The following is a 22,373-nucleotide window of genomic DNA, read 5'->3' as shown; positions in this document are numbered from 1 at the left end:
GCCCTTCATGATGCACAAGGGGCAGACTGCTTACTGCACTGGTACCACTATCTTCCTAGATTCCTAGATATCACTCATATTTCTATACAGAATACATGTTTTCAGAAATCCATATTTCTTGTCTGACTCTGCACATTCTTCAGTTGACATAATGGGAGCTAGGGACGAACTTTTGCCTTTCTTGGTGCACTGCTCCTATTTCATTTAAAGAGCCGCCACATTTTCTGTAACCCGATTTGGGGTGCAAGCACTGCATGTTCATAGGGTGGTCAGGGAGCAAACTTGGTGGCCCTGTGAAGGCCATGAACAATATGCTGATGATAGGCTGCCTTTAGACTGACTGGCTTGCATTTCTCGGTGTGTTTTGTATGTGCGAGGGTTCCATAAGCTGCCACATATATTGCTTTGATTTGATGTTGAGGTGACTGGCATGATTAAAAAGTAAATGTGATGATCGAAGTCTTCAGAACATTCAGAACATGCTGGGATTGTACTCCTGGCTTAAGTTGCAGACATTGTTTGCTGGTTATACCTTTGAGAGGAAATCTAGTAGATAAAGCTATGGGCAGAGTGCTTGCTTGGTATTCCAACCTAACCACCCAAATGTCACTGTTTACTGGAAACAGATTGTTCAAGCTTCCAGCCTTCCACTTGTTTACTCGTACATTGCAGTGAAGTGCATTTACGCCTTGGCACATGGCAGGCTCAGGGGCTCGTTCATCGCCACTGTACTAGGTTAGACCTCCAGTTGACTCGAAATGCCTTTTGCCATTGCCATGAAATAGTGTTTAAAAGAAGGTTCGATGACAGAAATACTGTTTGCTCTCTTAGTAGGTAAAGAAGAGTTAGCATAACATTTCTTTCGAGTTACATTACCTGGCATCTCTAGATGCGCGTTGTGCCTGCTATGGGCACTGAATTCTTGGTGTGAGATCAGAGGTTCCTGCAGAATCGCAGACTTTTATAATGCTACTTAAATTATGAGCAGATCGAGGTGATAGATGACAAGACTTTACTAATAGTCAATTCCAATCACAGGGTTTAGTGATTTACAGAACATTATTTTCTGCTCTTTTTGGAGTAACTGTATTCCAAATGCAGATCCGGAACACAGGTCCCATCTTCCCAATGCAGATGGGGAGCGATTGCTGAGCCAAGATCGGTCCCTGGAGCAGTGGATTGCTCTTCCGAAATCAACAGAACCGGCTAGAAGTTTGCTTGAGTATTTGTTCAGATGCACCTTCTATTTCCAGTAGCATGCTCTGCTGTGCTGACTGTGCCCTCTGTGCTCCATAATAGATGATTATTACTTGCCACTGCTATGAATGCAAATTGCTGTCATGAACTAGTGCTTACTCTTGAGGACAGCAAGTCTAAGAGTAGCAGTATTATGCAATAATCTTTTTTAAAGACCTCAGCTCGGAGTGTGACTAGAAGATTTTGTGCGGAAATCATCTTTATGTGCTATTCATGATCTTAAAGCCATTCCTGAACTCTGAAACAGTGAAAATGGTGAACTGCGACTTCCTTTTATTAGAGAATAGTGCCAAAGAAATTTTACCCTGCTTGCCCGCACTCGGCTATACGAAAGAATGGCATAAACTGTTGATGTCAATGCCATCCCAAGAAGCAGCGGGAGAAATGCAGACCTATTACAGGTTTAAAAACAGCTGGCACGTGTAGACGAAGCACGGGCTAGCACACAGAATAACAGGCAATTCTTCTGTCAGTTCATGGGCACCATCTACTTGCGCTGGCATGAGTTCCAAACGCAATGGGGACACAATCTGTACTGGATAAAGGTGCTCTTTTGCGGAGCAGGCAGACCACTTCACTTCTGGGATTGTAATTCACTGTATGTGCAGAGGAAAAGCAGGTGAACGTGTCTCTGCTGGCATATGTCGCATTGCCTGCTGTCATCCTTTTTACTTTCAATATGGGCTAATGACAGGAATGCTCATAGCACAAGTAGAGTGAAGACACTGATCTGCGCCATTATGGAAATGCCAAGATGTTAGCATGGGCAAACATCTCTGCATCACCGCGAAGCTTGCTAAGGCTCAGTTCAATATACGAGCAAGCTAATACAATGCGGGCATATGTCAGAGAGCTCTTTAGCTATGGGCCTACGCAACTGCTGCCATACCTTTAATGAGAACTCTTGACTAAAAAGGCAACATTTTACAAAGAGCAAAGTAAATGATAATGACTTTTTTTTTTTTCATTTAACAAAGCTGGTGGTCACAGTGAAGAACTCATGCCGCGATTGTTAATATGCCTCTACTGCCCCATTTGTAAAGCAAGCATATTGAAATTCTCGAATGAGCATGGTTACAGTCGTGAGCAGCTCTTTTAGATGTATGTCCATAAGGGTGGCATATTGTTTCATTGTTCAAAAGAATTCTAAACAATAGGTGGTTTGGAACTTAAAGGAGAAAGAACAGAGAAGCTGGCTGTTGAGGCAGAAATACTGCAAATGGTGGGTGGTGGACAGGTGCCAAGCTGTCGGTATCTGCACTTTGCAAGGAGCCTCATGCTACTCATTAGCCGCAGCTTGGCCATACCCAGCTTATATAAGCTTGGCTTGTACAAAACGTGCCTGTAAATGTAACCCTCTTCAAGGCTGCCTGCACCCCACTGTGGTGGTTTCAGTGTTTAGGGCATTTGACTAGTGAGCTGGGTGACGCGGGCTCGGTCTGAGCCGGGGTGGTTACATTTCGGTGGTAGCAAAACGCTAAGTCCCCATGTGCTGTACAGTGTCAGTGCACATTGAAGAAGTGCAGATAGTCAAAATTACCCAGAGCTACCTACTATTGCTGACCCTCATTGTCTAAGTTTCTTTGGCATGTTGAACCCTGTCATCAAATCAAGGTTGCTTACTGTTAGCGTTAGTAGATGACCTTCGTAATGCCACAAAGTCTGCTCCTCACCACTCTCCGAAATTTTGTTGTTTGCAACTCAACTCAGGTTACTTACAGTTTGATGACCCCTTTTTCTGAAACACTAGCAGTTGACGAACTCACTCCCATGCAGTGAACTCTGAGAAAAGTGCTGATTTAGTCATAAACATTTTTTTTTTCATGAGAATTTGGTCAGTCATATGACCATTGAAAAGTCATCTGTTGATATGTTCATGTAACAAGCTAGGTAGCTTTATAGATGGCTTGGATATGATATCAGAAGTGCTATGATGGTGAGCTATGCTTAGTGTCTGTAATACCTTCATGATGAATGTGGTGAATGCAGATGACATTTCGCTCCACTTTTATTTCACCAGTGGGGGCCTGGTGAGTTGTCAGTGCAAGCTATTGAGTTTCACTTTCTTCATGCAGTTTACAGAGCTGTGGAATCTTGATAATAGCAGAAGTATTATATTTATGGTTCACTAACTACTGTTTTTTTTTAAATATAAAATAAGTAAATGCGCAGTCAGCAACCCTGGAGTGCAGCGTGCTATTCACCTGGACACCATAGATATTTTAATCATGCCATACCCCTTTGTTACTTTCAGTTTTCAGTTCTACAAGTCTTGATCACGGTAGCTCATCACTATACTCGGGGATAACTGTGGCTATGCAGCTGAAGTTAGGCAGAAAGGAAGAGGCAACATACCTCTTTCCCCTTGCCATGTAGAGTGGGTTACTTCAGCCCTAGTGACCTTGCATTAACTCTCCAACTTCCTCCCTTCACTTCAGCCCAGTACACTCCTAGCCCAAATAGTGAGCAAACCACTCTTCACGGCAAGGGGACAGAAACTTTTCTCCTTTTCTTTCGTACCTAGACTCGGCTGCATAGCCCCAAAACATTGCCTCCGTGTACAGCAAGATTCAATGCCACATTTCTTCTCAGTTTCAGAGCACCCTCTGCTTGCTCTGTACCGCCCTTGCAGCAGCCCAGTGTTTTGTTTACCACAGAAAATCATGTCTGTGCAAGCTGTGTTGGCATGGAGAGCTGCATATCTGAGCCAACTTTCATGCTTTATGATGAGGCTCTCATTGATTGGCTTTAAGTTCCATGAAACGTGGTCATGTGTGTTGATTAGTGTCACATGAAGTAAAATTTCACTGACTAAAATACAATCATAAGGATGTAATTTGGGTGAGTTGGTAAGGTGTCATCTTGAAAGTAGCAGCACGAAAAAACAAGGACGTGAAAAGAAGCAAGCAGATGCTAACTCGCAACTAATGTTTATTGATGAAAATAAGAAATATATAATGCCAAGCAACACTGCAAACCGCTCAGTCACCAATAAGCAGACAGCAAAACATGAATCACTAAAACTTCCGAACGGTTCCATTTGAGTAGATATAGTTAGAGGTCAACTTGGCTGTGCATTGTAAGAATGCACTGGTTGCTTTCAGTTTCTTTCTGCTGTGCACATTCTGGCTGTCATCCATTGCAAATCAGCTGAGAAATCATTGAAGCTAGACATATTTTACAACTAGGTAATGAATGTGTTAGTGAGCCATCCATCATGTTACCATGCAGTGAGTTGGGTTATCTAGATAGGGAACTGTTCTTAAATTTTAGTGATTCATGTCTTGCTTTTTGCTTATCAGTGATTGAGTGGTTCGCGTTGTTGCTCGTCTTCTCTATATATTTCATGTGTGCTTCAATAAACATTAGTTGTAAGCTAGTGCCCGTATTGTCTCCTTTCATACCCTTGTTTTTTCTTGCTGCTTCTTTCAAGATAAAATACAATCTTTGCTACTTCGGTCATAAAATGAATTTTAATGAAGTTCCACATCTCTTAGAAAAGTAGTATTGTAGTTGCAGGCATGTATTAGGCCCTGCAGTACCAATTAAGGTGCTCCCTCGATGTAAAGCATAAAGAAAGGGAGGGCTTGTCTGATCTCGAACCTAGTGGGAACTGGTGGATTATGGATAGGCTGTTAAAATGCACTTGCAGTTAAGGTCAAGTAAATGCTTTTTTATTTGTAACTAGGGGCACTGTGATGCCTGACTTGCTCTTTTGCCAGGCTGGCGACGAGATGGAGTGAAATGAGTTATTTTATTTCACTGTTGGTATGTCTCGGGTGATGTCAACATTGTTTCTTCTCTGGCATTGTAGGCAATCGCCCTTCAACTAATTGAATCCCAAAGTGAAATTTTTAATTAAAAAAATAATAATTTAAGATTATTTAGCAGGCAGAGGCAAATTTCATGCAGTGGCCTGCACCAGCATGTCGTGCATCATTTCAAGAAAAAAAAACAGTATTGTGGTGTTCCTACTCTGTGCCTTTATTTCTTGCTCACAAAGCCTCTGCATGTACGTGTTGCACCATATTACGTTTTCACTAATTTCTTGTGTCATGGTACATTTTACCTTGCAGCAAGTTCCATGTGGCTTCGTAAGCAATGGCTCCTTCAAGCTCTATACCCTTTGCCGGAATTGTGCTGTGCTGTGGTGGGCAAGAAGCAGGACATTGATGTAAGTACTGAAGACATCTTTCAGTATGCGTAGTTTTTTATTTGCCTAACCCACTACTGCATTTGTGACCTCTCATGTTTATTTTGACATTTAGGTTTCTTCAGTGTTTTCTTTGCTTGCTGCCGTTGCTTATTGGCTATGACATTTGGCTGTTGAGTTTGAGAATGCGGAGTGGAATGGTGCCTGTGGCCTGTTGATATAGGCAAAATGCAAATTTGCCTGCCCACATTTGGTGCCACTGCATAGCTTGAAGAACTTTTGTGGAAGAGGGCTCTGGAAATTAACCCAGAGCCCTCCTTCTTGATGTCTCTCTTAGCTCATGTTCAGCTTTAGAGTAATAAAAGGACATTGAGGACAAGCTGAAGCTGTCTTTTATTATAAATTACTGCATTCTATCCACTAAAGTGCTACTTACTGAAAATGCGAGCTTACTTTAAGATAGGAAAAGCCAGAAGTTTTGAAACAGATGTCATTACCAGCTGATTTCATAAGTTCTACATGATGCATCCATACTTTATTGGGCACAGGCCCCAGAGGCTGGGCTGGTAAGCCATTCCCTTCAATATGATGATCATGGAGTGTGGTTTACACAGGTCTTTGATATCATTGAGTACGCTTGGTTTTCAGGAACTATTTCAAGGAGCTTTGGAACTCCTGAAATTATTTGCTGCTTAAAATTCTCAAAAAAATTGCATGGTTTTTCTCTAAAAGCAAGCCTACATGAAAACTAAAAGTGCACTTCAGAGGGAACAATCGAAGAGAGCATGAGCCTATATAATATAAACCCAAAGTGACAGCCTGGCATGCGTCTAGACCACGGTTACAGGTGGCTCTCTTTTTCGCAGTTGCCACCTCTCTTGTCCCTATTTAATTTTTCTTTTTTCAGCATGTTTGTCTTTGTTTTCCTAAATTTCACACATTTATGCAAAACTACTGTGAATAAATTTTTCTCAAATTGGAACTCCTTGAAGACCTTTCTGGAGGGTTATTTTTCTGGTCTTCCTGTCTTCAACTAGACCCGTTGATGGCTGCTTTCTTATAAATCAGCTCTGACAAATTTCCTCTCTAAAAGGCCCCCCTGCACTTTTTTGGTAGCTAAACTGAGTGCGAATATAATTTGTATGTAAAGTGAAAAGAGAAAACAGGGGAGTGTTATTGATAATACTATGCCATATGTAATCATAGACCATGAATGAAGTATGGGGTTTTTCTGGCAGAATATTTCTGCAATGCTTCTCTGCTCAGCGCAAACCCCTTCACTGTGGCGACCAAACCTGTTTTGGGGGCAGAAATAGGTGGCTGCCAGGAGACATTTCTTGTGACAATGACCACATCCATTACCTGCTCCACTCAGTAACAAAATTCATAACCCCCCCCACTTCCGCCCTTCTGGTTTTCAATAGTGAAGGCATGCTTCTCGTCAGATTCGTGCATAACATGAGGTTTGATACAGAAATATTCAGCATTGCACCCTCTGCCCCAAAGGGAATTGGGAGGATATTTTTGCATGTCTTCAGTGCACAATCATGTGATACATCAGTGACATAGCCTATGTGTTACGTACACATATCTTGTGGAGTTTGTATTCTTTTTTTCCTTGAGAGAGAAGCGCTGCTCAGTCAAAAAGCATGATGCAAGGGAATTTAGAGTGAGCGCCGATTCTGTGCATTTGCTATCTTTTGCTTATCTTTCATTCTTTTTCTTCCGGTGGTTTAGTGGCGTTGGTGGTATTCGAGCAATGCAAGGACATGGAGTCAAGAGTGTTCTTCTTCACAGTGCGCTGCAGGGATTGTGCATTTGTTTTCCTCATTGTAATGAAAACATGCAAGGCTAGTGCATGAGTTACTTGCACACACGCACGCCACACACATGCTGTTTTGCAGTGGCAGAAAAGAAATAACTGTCAAGACTCAGAGCATCTTCTAAGGGCACATAAACGTTGGTGTTTGAAGTTAAGTTGTAAATTCATAAAAGATGTGGCTTAGCTTATGAACCAACAATTTTCCGGCACTATCGTTTCACACAACGGGTTTAACTTAAGGTACAAGGGTGGCCGATCGAGCCCTGTGCTCTAACGTGCTGCGCACAGAAGCAATCAAATCTTGAGCGCTCCCTATACTGCTGCTCAGGTCAAAGCAACCCAAACCTCATTGAAACAAAAGTGACGTGGCTATGTCACTCCTGCATGTCCTGCATGGGCTTTTTTTTTTTTTTCATTCTACTGGGAGAGAGTGAGAAAAGGGTTGCCTGGTCTGTGCGGGAAGGACGCAAGGGTGCTGGGATGTTGGTCCTTTAAAATGAGTGGCGGGTGGGAAGGGGGAGTGGAGGTAATGGGAGGGGAGTCTAGCTGTCCTGCGAGCTAAACGCACAGCAGTATGCATGCTTTCTTTTTTTATTTAGCAGTGCGGAAAAAATGAATGAATCGAGGGGGGGGGGGGGGGGGGCAGGCTGGCCAACGCAGGCAGCACGGTTTCAAGTGAGTGATGGCTTGGAGCTGCCTCGGCAAAGCACAGAGCAGTGTGCATGCTTGCTTTTTTTTTTTTTTTGTAGCACCGAAGGTTTGACTGCTTCTGTGTCCGCACATGGGCTGGTTTTGTACCTTGAGTTAAGCCCCCCATGTGATACAAGCCTGAGTCGCTTTGGGGCGTTAAACCCCATAAAGCAAACCTTATGTGAAACATCTTGTATAATTCTATTGCTTAATCCAAACGTCAAAGTCTACGTGCCCTTTAGAAGATGCTCTGTCTTGACAGAATTACTTTTTTTTTGCGCCACTACAAAACTGCATGTGTATGGGCACGTATGGGCATGCGTGTGTGCAAATAACTCTCACTCTGGTACTCAATATATATGCAGCCCCGCACACGGCAAGTACTCTTGCACATTTTTTTTAGACTGCAGAAAGCAAACGCACCATCCCGGTGACATGCTGTGAAAAAACAGACTCACGACTCCAGAATCCCGCATCGCATTGCATACCAGCCGTTCCACCAAACTATCGGAAGAAACAGAACGAAAACAAAAAATTGCAAACGCACAGAATCGGTGTGCACTACACTCCCGCGCATCGCGTCTTTTGACTAAGCAGCATGCCTCTGTAAAAAAAAAAAAATCTAGGAGATATGTGTATGTGACATATAGGCTACATCACCCATGTATCACGTGACTGTGCACCCAAGATGTGCAAAAATATTCTCCCACCAAGATTTTGCTATATAATATAGGTGACGCATTGAGTTTTGCAAAGGGTCCAAGTAGGTCATTGTGCTCCTACTTTCTCCCTGGCCAATTCAAGGGGTGAGAGGCACCTAAGAGCACAATTACCTACTATAATCTATATGATCTCGAATGGGCCAGGTGCAGCAGACAGCTTGTGAGATTGAGTATAGTGACAGGAAATCTTGACTTCATAAGAATACATTGACTTCAACTCCACGTAGCCCTGAATGCCTGCTTTTCATTTATTGGCAGTTATGTGACCTTGAGGGCTCATAGACTGGCACTCAACTTGTAAACACTTGACATCTTATCATTTGTTCTCTCTGTGGGCTTTGTTCTGCGGGTTTACAAGCTTTTTACTAAAGTGGATACAGTGAGTATGCACAGATCTGTTCTCTGAAGCATTGGCTGAGTGACAGCCCAGGTCAAACCTGGTTAACTTCGAACTTCTAGCACATTATTTTTTCTGGGTATGGCTTTGGTATTCCTCCTGACATCCCAGCTTCTGACACCAAGTAGGCATAATCATGGTCTATCACTAACTCCAGTGCTGTAGTTGATCATCACATACTTCTGTGGTGCTGCACATTTTAAGTATATGAGCAGTGTTTCAGAACCTACTTAGTGCAGAGCTACGGTACAAATTTGAGGACTAATAGTAAGTTTGCTCTGCTTGGTGGCTTCCACAGACAAGGACACACTTGTGGGGAAGGCATGTTGCATACATACCTGCAGCCAACCCTTCCGACTTTTTAGAAGACTTCAGATGTTTGACCAAACTTTCTGATTGCACGATCACTGCCCTAAATCTTCCGATAAGGGGCTTCTGCCTGCAAAGAATGGCTTTTGCGGAACCAGCACCGAGGAATCAGCAGCCGCATTATAATTTCAAGCATCTCCATCAGAGGCCACACTAGCACCATCGGCATCATTGGCTAAGCAGAAAATCAATCAAAACAGACTTTAGCCGAGCAAGAGTAGGCGTCGCTGGCTGCGAAAACAGTTGGTGTACTGCGCTTCTTGTAGGCAGTGATGCACAGCTAATGCAGCCACAGTAGATATAGATGCTGTGCTGGCTTTGCTTTCGATCTCAGCTAAGGGCAGCCACTCAGTGTACTTGAGGTTAAAGGCTTTGCCCAAATGTCATGTTATCTGATCCTTCTTATTGAGCTCAGCCACATGCCTTATGTTACTAAGCTGCTCTATGCTCAGCAATGGCGTGATTGCTCTTTTTTTTTTCGGAACCAACGCAGCCAACGACGGTCACGGACGAAATTACGTGTAAATGGGCTAGTTATGGTTTTGCATTAAAAAATTTAAACAGCGCTCCGATGGTACTGAGAGAAAACTGGTGGTGGGCATGCAGATCAGTTTTGCGCTGGCTATAGAGACGTAGTGAGAACATTTGGTGGCGGCCTGCAGATATCTCGACGGACGCACACCTTTAGACACGCATTGCATGCTTGCTGCTGCATGTTTTTATGCTTAGGATGTTTAGATTAGGACGCATCAGACACTGCCTGAAAGTAGCAGCCGCCTCCCCCTTTTGTACACAAATGCTGCCTCCTCCCCCCCCCCCCCCCCCATTTTTGCAGTCTTCCCATTTTTGGTCTTAGCAAGTACGTGTTGAAAATCAGTATGCAGAAGACTAAGGTAATGTTCAACAGCCTCGGGAAGGAACAGCAGTTTACATTAGGTAGCGAAATACTGGAAGTAGTAGGCGAATATGTCTACTTAGGACAGGTAGTAACCGCAGATCCGGACAACGAAAAGGAAATAATAAGAAGAATAAGATTGGGATGGAGCGCATTTGACAAGCACTCTCAGATTATGACTAGCAGCTTACCGGTATCGCTCAAGAGGAAAGTATACAACAGTTGCATCTTGCCTGTACTCACCTATGGGGCTGAAATGTGGAGGCTAACCAAGAGAGTTCTACTTAAGTTGAGGACAACCCAGAGGGCTATGGAACGAAAAATGGTAGGGGTAACATTAAGAGATAGAAAGCGTGCAGAGTGGGTCAGAGAAATAACTCAAGTTACCGACATTCTAGTAGAAATTAAGAAGAAGAAATGGACATGGGCAGGACATGTAGTGCGAAGAGAGGATAACTGATGGTCGCTGAGGGTAACAAACTGGATTCCAATGGAAGGAAAGCGTAGCAGGGGGCGGCAGAAAGTTAGGTGGGCGGATGAGATTAAGAAGTTCGCAGGGGTCAAGTGGACGCAGCTAGCACAGAATCGGGTTAAGTGGAGAAATATGGGAGAGGCCTTCGCCCTGCAGTGGATATAATCAGGCTGATGATGATGATGAAGAAGTACGTGTAAAGGAAGCTGGGGCCACTAGTAGCGCGATTGAGCCTTGTGAACAATGTCAACATCTGTGCTACAGGCATCAATGGCTTGCTTGTCACATCAGGGTACCATGTACTCTATGGACACACGGTGCTGTCAAAGCGGTTGGTTCACTTGTTCTGTGGAGACATATTCACGGTAGGCAGAAGGCATGGCTTTTCAAGTGCAGTGACCATTGTGGCTCCAAGCTTTGTTTGGAAACTGAAATCAGCGAGTTGAATTTGTTGGTTTGGGTGTATATGTAGCGAAGAAGCACGCATATTTTCTTCCCTCTCCCCTGAGCCCTGCAAGCTTAAAGATCAAGTGTAGCAGCAACTTCAAATCAAATCTTAATAAACAAATTTGGTCACTAAATTTCACAGCATTTCTCAATGCATATGTCATGCTCTACATGAACAATATCACAGCAGCAGCGACATTTTGCCTAACATTAAGCGTTTTCAGCTGTTTTTCACAGCTGCGTTTTCATGCAGCCTGTTTGCTTCTGAATGTTCAGAGGACTTGACATTAGGACATGAGTGTTTTGCGTGTGGAATAGTTAATTCAAATTTTACCCTTGTGGCCAAATTCAAAAACATGTCTCCACTCGACGCTACCTCAGCTCCATAAAGTGCAGAAAACAGTCTTTTCTTTACTTAAGGTTCAGTTCAAATTCTTGAATGCTTTTCAGCATTTCTTCCGACTTACCCTTCAGAAATATTTCTCCACTCCAGACAGCACAAGTGGCATACGGGGCAAGACTAATGGCGAATTCGAGCGGGAGAGCAGGCGCCCTCGAGAGCACTTCGAAAGTGCTCTCAGACAAGTGGGTGTCCTCCAGTGGTAGAGCAGGAGTAGAATCACTGGCTTCCAATGGTAGAGGAGGAGGTCTTTTCCTTTGCTGAGAGCACCTGAATGCACTCCCGGCTGCTCCCTCATCTAAAGCGAGTGTAGAGGAAGTCACATGACATAAAGCGGTGTATCCGCACCATCTTTTTTCTTTTCTCAAGTCGGTGACGCTCTAAATGGTGGCTGCAAAGCATTGCTCAGGTTTGAGAGTCACTGCTGGCATCGAAAGGGCCAAAGGAGGCAGATCGCCGCGCTGTGAGAACAAAGGCATGCAAAGCAGTTCTACATGGAGTGTTTGCTTCTCGGGTTGCAACTGCTGCTACTGCGGGTAGGCGGAGAATGCTGGGGAGGGAAGTGCGGTCACAATGGTCGTGGCGTACTGCTCTCGACACGCAGAGAGCGTTCCCGTGGGAGGAAAATTACACCCTCGCTCGGCGTGCTCCTGTACTTCTCTGTACTGCTCGGCACCTCTGCTCTCGTCCCCCCAACCGAATGGGCCATAAGGCCAAAATTTGGCCCGGAAAGTGCATGCCACTACGTGTAACATGCTCATTTTCTAATGCCAAGTCCTTGTGAACAGCATCGACAAGCTGCCTCAAGAGTCACAGGCTAGTAGGCTGTGGCGGCCGCTTTTCGATGGAGACTAAAAGCAAGGCGCCCATGTGCGGTGCGACATCAGTGCACGTTAAAGAACTCCAGGTGGTTGAAATTTCTGCAGTCCTCCACTACAGCATTTCTCATAGCCTGAGTCGCTTTTGGACGTTAAAAAAAAAGTCACAGCCTAGTAAAATATGTTTTGCAGACTGCATGAACAAGTCAGCTGTGAAAAATGGCTGAAAACAATTCACATCTATCAACATTCACTGCCAGTGACATATGGCTGATGTAGAACAGGATTTAGGCATTGAGAACTGCTCGAACTGCTGTGAACTCTAGTGACCTAGTTGCATATTTGCCCTCTGAGTGCTCAGCGGCGAGCGTTGAGCACATGTGAGGTTCAAAGAAGCATGTTATAGCGCATGCACCCAAGCCAACAAATTTGTCTTTCCAGAAGCAAATGCCGCTTCTGTTTCCAAGCAAGCTAGGAGCTTTAATTTTAAGCGCACTTGAAAAGCCATGCCTTCCACCAACTGCAAATATCTCTCCACAGCTAAAAAGACAGAATTGACCCCCCCCCCCCTTCAGCACTGCATCTAGACATACAAGTATATTTGAGGCAATCAGAAAGCCATTGATGTGTGCAGCACAGGTGTTCCATGGCACAACTGCACCTCTGGTACCTCGCTGTCTTCCTATTTACAATATGACATTCCCCACGATTGCACCACTGTCCACAGTGGTTCACAGAAACCACTGCACATGTTTCATTTGCTGTTAGCCATCAAATGCTTTCTGCAACTTGGCACTCGGCGTGCTCTGAAATGTTGCTAAGGTATCTGGTGATGACTTGAAATGTGTTTACACCACAGTAGCATAATGCGATGATCAACTACAGCATTGAAATCTGCAACTGACGATAGTTATCCATGCTCAACGTCAGCCGCAGAAACTTAGGAGGCTTTTCTTGGTCGTACTTGAAACGATGTTTCAGTATTTTTGCGTCAGATTGAGGTTCTCGGAGCCAATGCTTCAGAGAGTGGGTCTGTGAATCCTTATTGTATCCACTTTCATGAAAGGCTTGGTATGCAGTAGAACGAAGTCTGCACAGTGTGTGAAAGCTGCGATGCCCCATGTTTGCAAGTGGAAGTCTAGGTGTCCCCATAGTAGTGTCACTGCCACTTCTAGATGCTCTGTTTTCTCATGCACTCGAGGAGCAATTCAAGTGGAACTTCATTTCAAAAAAAAAAAAAAAAGGGGGCCTCGAGGACCGCTTGGAGTAAAGGTCTTAGTCAAGGCATGTTTGTGAATATCAGTTAACCTGATCCCTATGCACTGTTTCCACTGCCTCGGGTGGTTAGGGTATTTCTCGACATTATTGGAAGGAAGGCTGAGGGGCCGTCATGAATCCTAACCAAGCTTTTAGTAAACTTGGGGAGAGTTGTGCCACTTCTACATGGCATTCTCGATCACCATTGAAAGATTCCATCATCTCACTAAGCTCTTGTACCCCGCTATTGCCATTGATAATTCGCTGCTGGGCTCAAATAATACTCGTGCACTTTTGAAGATGTGTTATCAACTGTTTTTGTACAAGGATATACTTTCCGTACTGTTCTGTGTGCAATTTTGTTTTTCTTCTATGACCATATATGTAGAATTGCATAATCTTTCATTTCAGGTTTGGTTTTATTCCTAGCTCTGTGTGCTAAGCCATATCTAGAATGCACACTTCTATTTCTCAAAGTCCAGTCTCCAGTTCTGGACTGCTCTGTTCACTCTAGTTATTGTAGCTTTCCATGAAGCAGTGCTCAGATGTCTTTGATTGATAGGATATGGTTCAAAGACCCTTGAAATATCTGTTCGACTAAGGTATTAGATTTTGTGATGGACTGATGCTGAACGCCTGTATTCTTGTGTCAGTTCGTCATATTTCTGTAGTTCAGAATCGAAACTTTTTGAATTGTTATCAATTAAAAATAGAGCACCTAATTACCCCTTTCTCAGAATGTTTTGTAAAGACAGCTGAATTTTCGGATTTTGGAATATAGTCCTGCTTTTTTTTTTTTTGCATTTTGCAGATGTCGCACAGCGAAAACCTGTATCCAAGCTCGAATCCAACAGGCCAAGAGCAGCTGAAGAAGGAAACCTGCATCCAAGCTCGAACCTGGTGGACCGAAAGCATATGTTTTGTGACCACACTGTATCAGCCAATAAAGCCAATCCAGGTGACCACATGTATCTTTTGGAAGCTTGCATTCTTTGCACTTGAGACTCATCTCATGGAGAGCATCATTTCTGCAAAACATTTTGTGTCATAACTGTGGCAGAAACTGATTGAGGCCTTGCACAAGGCCTAAAGCTGGCATATTAGTATTATGCACAACACAAACATGAGGTGTGATGTAGGAGCCTTGCAACCATGCAGAGTATCACCATAGCATGGTAGCATTTCCATGCCGAATGTCTCATCGTTTGAGATCAGACTAATGTCTTGCACCTTCAGAGTGCACTCATTCCTTGCACTAAAGGCCCTAATATAGTCCGACGTTTTCGACGCAACTGGCTAAGTCTGCGACGTCAGCCACGGCACGTCGGCCATGACGGGCGCATCAAAAAACTGCCGCTTCTACAGGATGGCGCGGCTGGCGTGCCCGATGCCGCGGCGCGCATGCGCACAAGACGCCCTCGAGGGCTGGTACATTTTTGGGGTGCATTTTCGAGCAGACGATAGGGCACCTACAGGGACCTGGCTGCAGCCTATCAAGGCACTAATTACTATTGTGATGAAGGCAATGACGCGATGTGTTTACTGCGAATGTTCAAATGGCACAAAGCATTTACAGGCAGCCGTGGAGACGTCCAGCCCAGCAACAGCCTGAGCCCGCGTCGACGACGGCTACAGACGGAACGATGATTGTGTACGTGCGTGTTTTACTGAAAACTAATCAAAATTTAAGTGTATGTACGATTACAGAGGAGTTAGAGATTACACACTAATGAGGATCACATTCTCGGCTGGCTGCAGCTCCTGTAGAATTCCATAAATTTCGCGAATTCCCTGGTTGTTGAGCCGCTGACGTTCCGTGAGGCCAAATCGAGTACGGCCTTCGATTCCGGCGTGTACCGGTCACAACTCTATGCGAAGCCGCTTCCGCAGTTTTTGGTATTCTTCCAATGAATGTACTGCTGATAAGTGAAACAACACCATCGTTACACCTTCTAGAGCAATGCATTAGAACGAGCATGGTACACACACCGCAGCGAAGAACTCACAGCTGTGCCCAGCCGCACTACTGACAGTTTGCATCCCAGGCATTTTTCTTTCCTTTGAACGTCTGTGTATAGTCAATCCGCTTGGTATCATTAACGCAGGGCTGCCCTCGAATTCCTTCTAGCAGCTTTTCCGCAACAGTGTCTGAAATGCGCGCGTGGTTATAGCGCAGTCTCTGTCTACATGCAAGCCGCCATCTTCACTGCGCGTGAGGAATGCTGGGATGGATGGCCGACGCGGCTGAGGCGGTCGGCGAGAAATAGGCGAGATTCTGTTTGCGCGTCAGCGACGTTGGGCCGCGTCGGCTCGCGCTCGCTACGTCCATCACGCCGTGACGTTGGACTATAGACCTCGGTTTTTCGCCGACGTAACGTCGCGGAGGGCGACGTGCGCGCGCGCGTTACGTCGGACTATACTGGGGCCTTAAGTGAGTGCCCACATCCATGCACTCTGAATGTTGATAGCTATGCACAAATTTTGCCACACACACACGGGTACAAAAATCTTCACAGTGTGCACGCCTTCGCGCTGTGAACACGTTGCACGTTCTCCCACCGTGCACACATCGCACATCCTCGCTCGCACATTCTCACTCGCACATTCTCGCTCGCACATTCTCGCTCGCACATCCTCGAATCGCACATTCTCGAATCGCACATCCTCGCACGCACAAACTCGCGCTGTGCGGGTCGATAACCACGCACAGATAATCACGCAGAGCCTCGCACAATATTTTCAGTAGGGCACCTGGGGATCTTTAACGTGCCACCTGATTTATTAACTGATTTATTTATAGGAAAGGAAAGGCGCGGTAACTGTCTCACTTGTTTTCTGTGGACACCGCAACCGCGCCGTAAGGGAAGGAAGGAAGATAGGAGTGGAAGCGGAAAGAGAGAAAGAGGAGCCGTAGTGGAGGTCTACAAAGTAATTTCGACCACCTGGGGATCTTTAACGTGCCACCTACGCTGTCTAGTGCGAACAGAAGAAAGAAAGTAGAGAAAAAATAACAGAAGATGGTTGGCTTGGTTTGTGGGGGTAAGTGTATGCTGGGATAGCGCTGATGGCTCGCGTTTGCCGGCTCACATCGTGGTTACTGGTCCGGGCACCTGCACTTTCCTTTGCAACAAAATGGTTATCAAAAGCCCCGTTGTATTTCACGTCCTCAGTAAAGGCAAAGCTTGGGCGTCCAGAGAAGTTCCGCTTGAGCTCACAATCTACAGGTCAATAGCCTTGGCCAGTTTTGTGGGAATGGTCATCGAAAGAATGGTTTTGACGCGTCTTGAGCGGTACCTTGAGTACTATGCAATATACCGCAAAGCAATGTAGCCGGCTTTCGGGGGGTTGCTTGTCTATTGACAACGTCGTTGACCTCGTGTCCACTTTCAACAACAGAAACAAATGAAACAGCTGTCCGAGCCACTCTTTTTGATGTCAGAGGTGCCTACGACAGCGTGGCCCATGCATGAAGCGACCTTTGATGCGCTTGAAACGGTGGACATCGGTGGTGAGATGCTTGAGTGGATACGTGTATCTGACAAGATCATTTTTTATTCACTGTGAAGGTTGCTCGACTCCAGCGTATTATACCCACCGCGGAGTGACCCAGGGTGCTGTGCTTAGCCCTTTTTTTTTTTAATCTAACAATCATCGTAGTCCCAGAGAACCTCCCTTCGACCTTCCAGATATGAAGGTACTTCGATGACTTGTAGATTTGGGCCTCCTTTTTGATGCGTCTTCAGGCGCGTGCAAGACTTAGCGGGCAGCAACGCTGACTTCCTATTGTTTTCAGAAGCAAAGCCTCAGCATTTCATCGGAAAAATGCACGCTAGTGGCATTTACACGAAAGTCTATGAATCAACATCCGTCAAACATCGATGCCCATGTCTTACTACAAAACTCATCGTCTCTAGGCGAATCTAATAGACCGCAATTCATCGTGGAGCCCGCTTTGCACGCTATTGAAAAAGCTAACTTTGATCGTTCACTTACTATGCTTTCTCGGCTGAATATCATGGGGCTCGCCGGTAAAGTCAGCGATGCAGTTGTACAGAGCACTATTTTTAGTATTCTTGCTGTACAGTTTGCCCGTATATTCAAACATGGGCAATACTAAATTGCGTGCGTTCCAAGCTGTACAGGGTGAGACCCTTTGCACACGCTTGGCCCTTCCTTGGAGCGCATCAACCTTGGCAAGTATTGTACTCGCCAAAGACCTCCCGCTTTCAGCGTATGTTGCTTTAGAGTGCGAATCCACATATGATGTACGCGCATTTCAATGGTTCCACAGCATCACCTTGCACAGATGCATCTGCAGAGACCACATTCTGCATTTGCGGAAATCATAGCAATTCACCAGTCTTCTATCCCGAAACGGTTCGCTCCGGCAGCACGATGGTGGTGTCTTAAGCTCCCATGTGTGCGCCGAGCTATTCCAGGTTTATCGAAGAAATCGAACTTATCAACGCCAGCCTTCAGCAACGGACCCTGTTCACGCAACACAATTACTATTGGGACGGTATTCACGTCTGTACAGACGGTTCGGTAACCTCGACTAGGTCTGCATGCGTCGTCGTCCTTCCTGCGAGAAAAGGAAATAAATACCATCTAATTTCGCATAATATCACCTCTACTGGAGAAGAACTGGCCGCAGTTCGTGCTGCTGTAAAGTATACTTCTGAACATGCTCCACAAAAGTGGTCTATGTTCCGTGATTTCAAGCCTGCCCTAAAATGTCTTCAATTGGTCTTGAGCCGTAGCGCACATGAGCAACTTGTAGCGGAGGTTCGACATCTTCCCCACCATGCATTACAAGAGGGTCACGAAGTAATCTATTTGTGTATGCCAGGTCATTGCGGAAGCTGCTTGATCAGCTCACGATACAAAGAACATTTTTGGTGCATCCTCACCGAATCACAACGTAATGGCCCATTCGGTGGCGCGAACACCTACCTTCCACGCCCTCGAGAGGGACCGTTCCGGGTGGTGGTTCGAAACAAAAGCCGGAATGACCAGTTACGAGGAAGTGACTAAAGTTTACCGCCTAGCTCGACGGACAATGCCGCCGCCTCACGCGGCACTTAGTCGGGAGGAGGCGGTCATCCTAAGGCAAATGCAAACCGGGGCACTCCTAACCCCGGCAGTGCTACACGTCCTCCACCCAGACATCTACACAAGTGATATGTGCAGTGTATGTCAAGTGGGTCCGGCGGACCAATGGCACATTATGTGGGACTCTGCCAGGTTCCCGACCGAAGCTGCATCCAGGACATACCCGCCGGAACTTCAAAGTGTAGTGCAAAATGCAGACAAGGACATTCAACTATGGGCCGTCAGCAGTCCCGAGGCGCGCTCGAAAAGTACAAGCCTCACAAACCACCACGAACAGGCGAAATGAGGTAGTGCAGAGTAGGACATAACCCCGGGTCGACGCTTGGATAGCGTCAGGACGCTTTAACCCATCGTGTGCAGGCTGATAATAAAGTGGTACATACATACGTCCCATTTCCGGTGTTATTGCAACATCGCCGGAAGACGTGTTGCAGAAGGCTCGATTTTTTTACATGGAATTGTACACCGTCGAACCATACGATGCGGGCTCTTTCACCCTCCAGCGCCCGCAAGACAAACCAAATATGAATGGAACATGGTTTAAGGAAGAACTGTTTGCAGCTCTCACGTCTATGAAACCGAACCGAAGTCCAGGGACAGACGGCCTACCACCTGCCTTCTACAAACGTTTCTGACTGCTTCTGAAGATGCCATTCTCCAACCTACTTGACACCCTGTCGGAGGAAGGAAAACTCAGCACTAGCATGAATGAGGGTCTGCTGACACTCCTCGGCAAAGACCAAAACAGGGCCATGGATCTCAAGGTATGAAGACCCGCCCATATCTCTTTTAAATACAAAATACAAAATGCTGACGAAAAGCCTTGTACAGCGCTTCACCCCAAAGCTCTCTCAGATCGTCGTACCAGGTAGCACAGATAACCGGCCCGATATTGGAAATGTGCACGCAAAACACTGCCGAAGGGCGGTACATTGTTGCCATTATGTTTTGATATTGGTCAATGCCATTCTATAAGCTGGGTATAACGGGCCAGGTATACCATTGCTTGCTGACATTGGTACTATGTCTGGAAGCCAGTGTTAGACATTATCGTGCTATACGCGTGGCTCGCCTATATATCGTATATCTTGGTGTGAGCTCGGCAACATACATAGTCCATCAGATCGATCGGTCTTCCAACATTTCATATACTTTCGTGTGTGTTGGCAAATATTGGTCACTCGTTCAGATTGGAATGCGATTATTTGATATACGTTTATGTATGATGGCAAATATTGTTCGTTAATTAGGACCATGATGCCGACATGAGGTACATCTTGCCATATATTGATCAACATTACCTGGCTATTTAGCAAGACTGCTGGTGAGCATTGGTCAACATTTTCCCCTTAGGCTGTCAACATCTCAAGCATTTTGGCATGCTCTTGACCACATTCTTCCATTGGGTTAAGATTTGACTTTTAAGAATGAGACCTTCCTCTACGAACCTCGGTGTTGCAAATTAGTGTTTACAGCTTTTAGCTAAGCAACAAGCAGCACATTGAACTTGCTCGTGTGTTTGGTTATGAAACGAGGTGTACACAGATTGCAGAGAAACCTCTCGTCCGCCTTATCTGATAGCGGTTCATGAACATTCAGGCAACATTAGCAACCGCGCGTTGTCATATTATAAATCTAGAGGCAGTCGCATCCTTAGGATGCTCCATTAGATTGCATTCTCAGTGTACGTGCGGTTTTCGAGACATACACTCCGAACTTTACCATTATGTTCATGTCAATACGCACGCAAGACAGAGACAGTCCATGAGAAACATCCTTGACGTGGCTAGCGTCCCATCCGAACGTTTTTGTCCACTTCGACATCCAAAGGCTAAAGGTATAGACCTGCCCGGTATGCCAGTGACACATGGAGTGTCGTGAAGCACATCGTCATAACTGAAGCCGTTCAGGTGGCCGTCGTAACACGCATGAATGTTGAGACCGAAATTGAAAATTTAGAGCTGAATCTCTGGTTATACACGCGCTCTAGAAAAGTTCTACAAATTGGAGCTGTCTAGAAATGTGACCGTCTCCAAGGTTACAAACTATTAATTTAAGAGGCTGAATATTTTATTTCTGCATGGTAATAAAATAGGGAGTGGACAACAGCAATAAATTTTTTTTTCTGTCCGTCTGTCCGCATAGCGTGCCTGCGAAACAGCTTTGATGTACTTGTGACTATTTATTGTTAAAAATCTGAAAACTGTGTAGATCTGCCACACCAAACTGTTTTACTGATCGATTTGTATATTTTTTCATGCCGACAAACCACAGCAGCCTGCATTTGACGACGCACCTTACAAGAAAGGCTCTATACTACACACACAAAAAATAATACAGTGGAATTAGTTTAAAAAAGAAGGAAGAACGGCAATGGGAAACTGGTATTAATAAAAATTGAGACAAGCATCATTGCACATAATCGAAAAATCAGGTAGAAAATCTCCCTATCTCCGTGCTTTGTGTAGAAAAAGAATATGATTAGCGCAGTCAGTTTGTAGCGAAAAAGCTCACATGTGACGTCACTTTGATGAAATTTACCAGTATGGCATTTCAGCTGCATCTCATTAAGAGAAGCGACGCCTCGGTTTTCTCTGGGCACATTTGGTTGTGCGCTCTCCAGCTTTTCTGTTTTCATTAGCTTGCAAGAAATGCAGATAACAAATATTGCTAGCTATATCCATATACTTGGTTTTGATACATTATCAAAATACAGGAAACGTGTTTCTATGCATAGGCGTCTAATGTTTTACTGCTCATTGCTTCAGCCAAGAGCACAGATTAGAATAATCTCATCCGCAAAAATTATGTGAGAGAATATATTCTCGTTACTCGTTAGCAGATATGTGTATGCATAGATGTAACATAGCCGCGGCCGATAGGCCACGGCAAGAACGGAACGCACCTACACGCTTGGGAACGAGGCTGGTAAGACACGGCGTTAATTGCAACAGAGGGTGATTATAAGTAATCCAGGGGAAAGAGGGAATGGAAAGGTTACATGGCGAGATAGAAAGAAAACTTCACGCTTGCGCAGTGTGTGGTCCGCACTATGACACAACAATGTGAGACAACAATAATGAAAAGACAAAGTACCCTAAGCAGTTCCTTAGCCCATCTCACAAGTTCGCGGAAGTTATATCTGAGCGGAAATTTTTTTTGCCCATTCCTTTATATTTAAGCCTCACAAATTCGCGAAAGTTAAATCTGAGCGCAAATTTTTCTAAGTTAACTGAATGCGCTCTACAGTAGTAACATAACAGCTTCTTAGCCTCCAACTATTTTGCTGAATATATTTCTTTACTTGCAAGCACAGTTGAACCAAGAAGGCTATCCGGTTCCGCGCGCTCTATGCTGGTCATCCCCAGCAGAAGCTATCCGCCAAAACGCATGCACTTGAAAGCGGCACGAAAAATCTTGTCGCGAATTATTAGAAAGGACTAAGTGCAAACAATGCACTCGCCTCCAACACCTCCTCCTGTTCTGGCTCCCCCCCCCCCCCCCCTTCATCTATACTTCGTCTCACAAGATGCACTGCGAAAGGTAGAGGAGCCCTTATAAT

At 45.1% G+C, this 22,373-nt stretch overlaps 1 long non-coding RNA gene across 1 annotated transcript; it reads left to right on the top strand.

Moving 5' to 3' along the window:
• Positions 1–1,065: 1,065 nt before the first annotated feature.
• Positions 1,066–14,612, top strand: LOC146174436 (uncharacterized). Its single transcript, XR_014701731.1, has 3 exons — positions 1,066–1,222; positions 5,334–5,431; positions 14,511–14,612. It is a non-coding gene; the product is annotated as an uncharacterized LOC146174436 (long non-coding RNA).
• Positions 14,613–22,373: the final 7,761 nt, after the last annotated feature.

This window comes from Amblyomma maculatum, chromosome 11 (assembly GCF_055883805.1).
Source record: "Amblyomma maculatum isolate TAMU_Amacu chromosome 11, ASM5588380v1, whole genome shotgun sequence".
NCBI lineage: Eukaryota > Metazoa > Arthropoda > Arachnida > Ixodida > Ixodidae > Amblyomma > Amblyomma maculatum.
The sequence above is the reverse complement of the archived record's forward strand: the minus strand, read 5'-3'. Positions and strand labels throughout refer to the sequence as shown.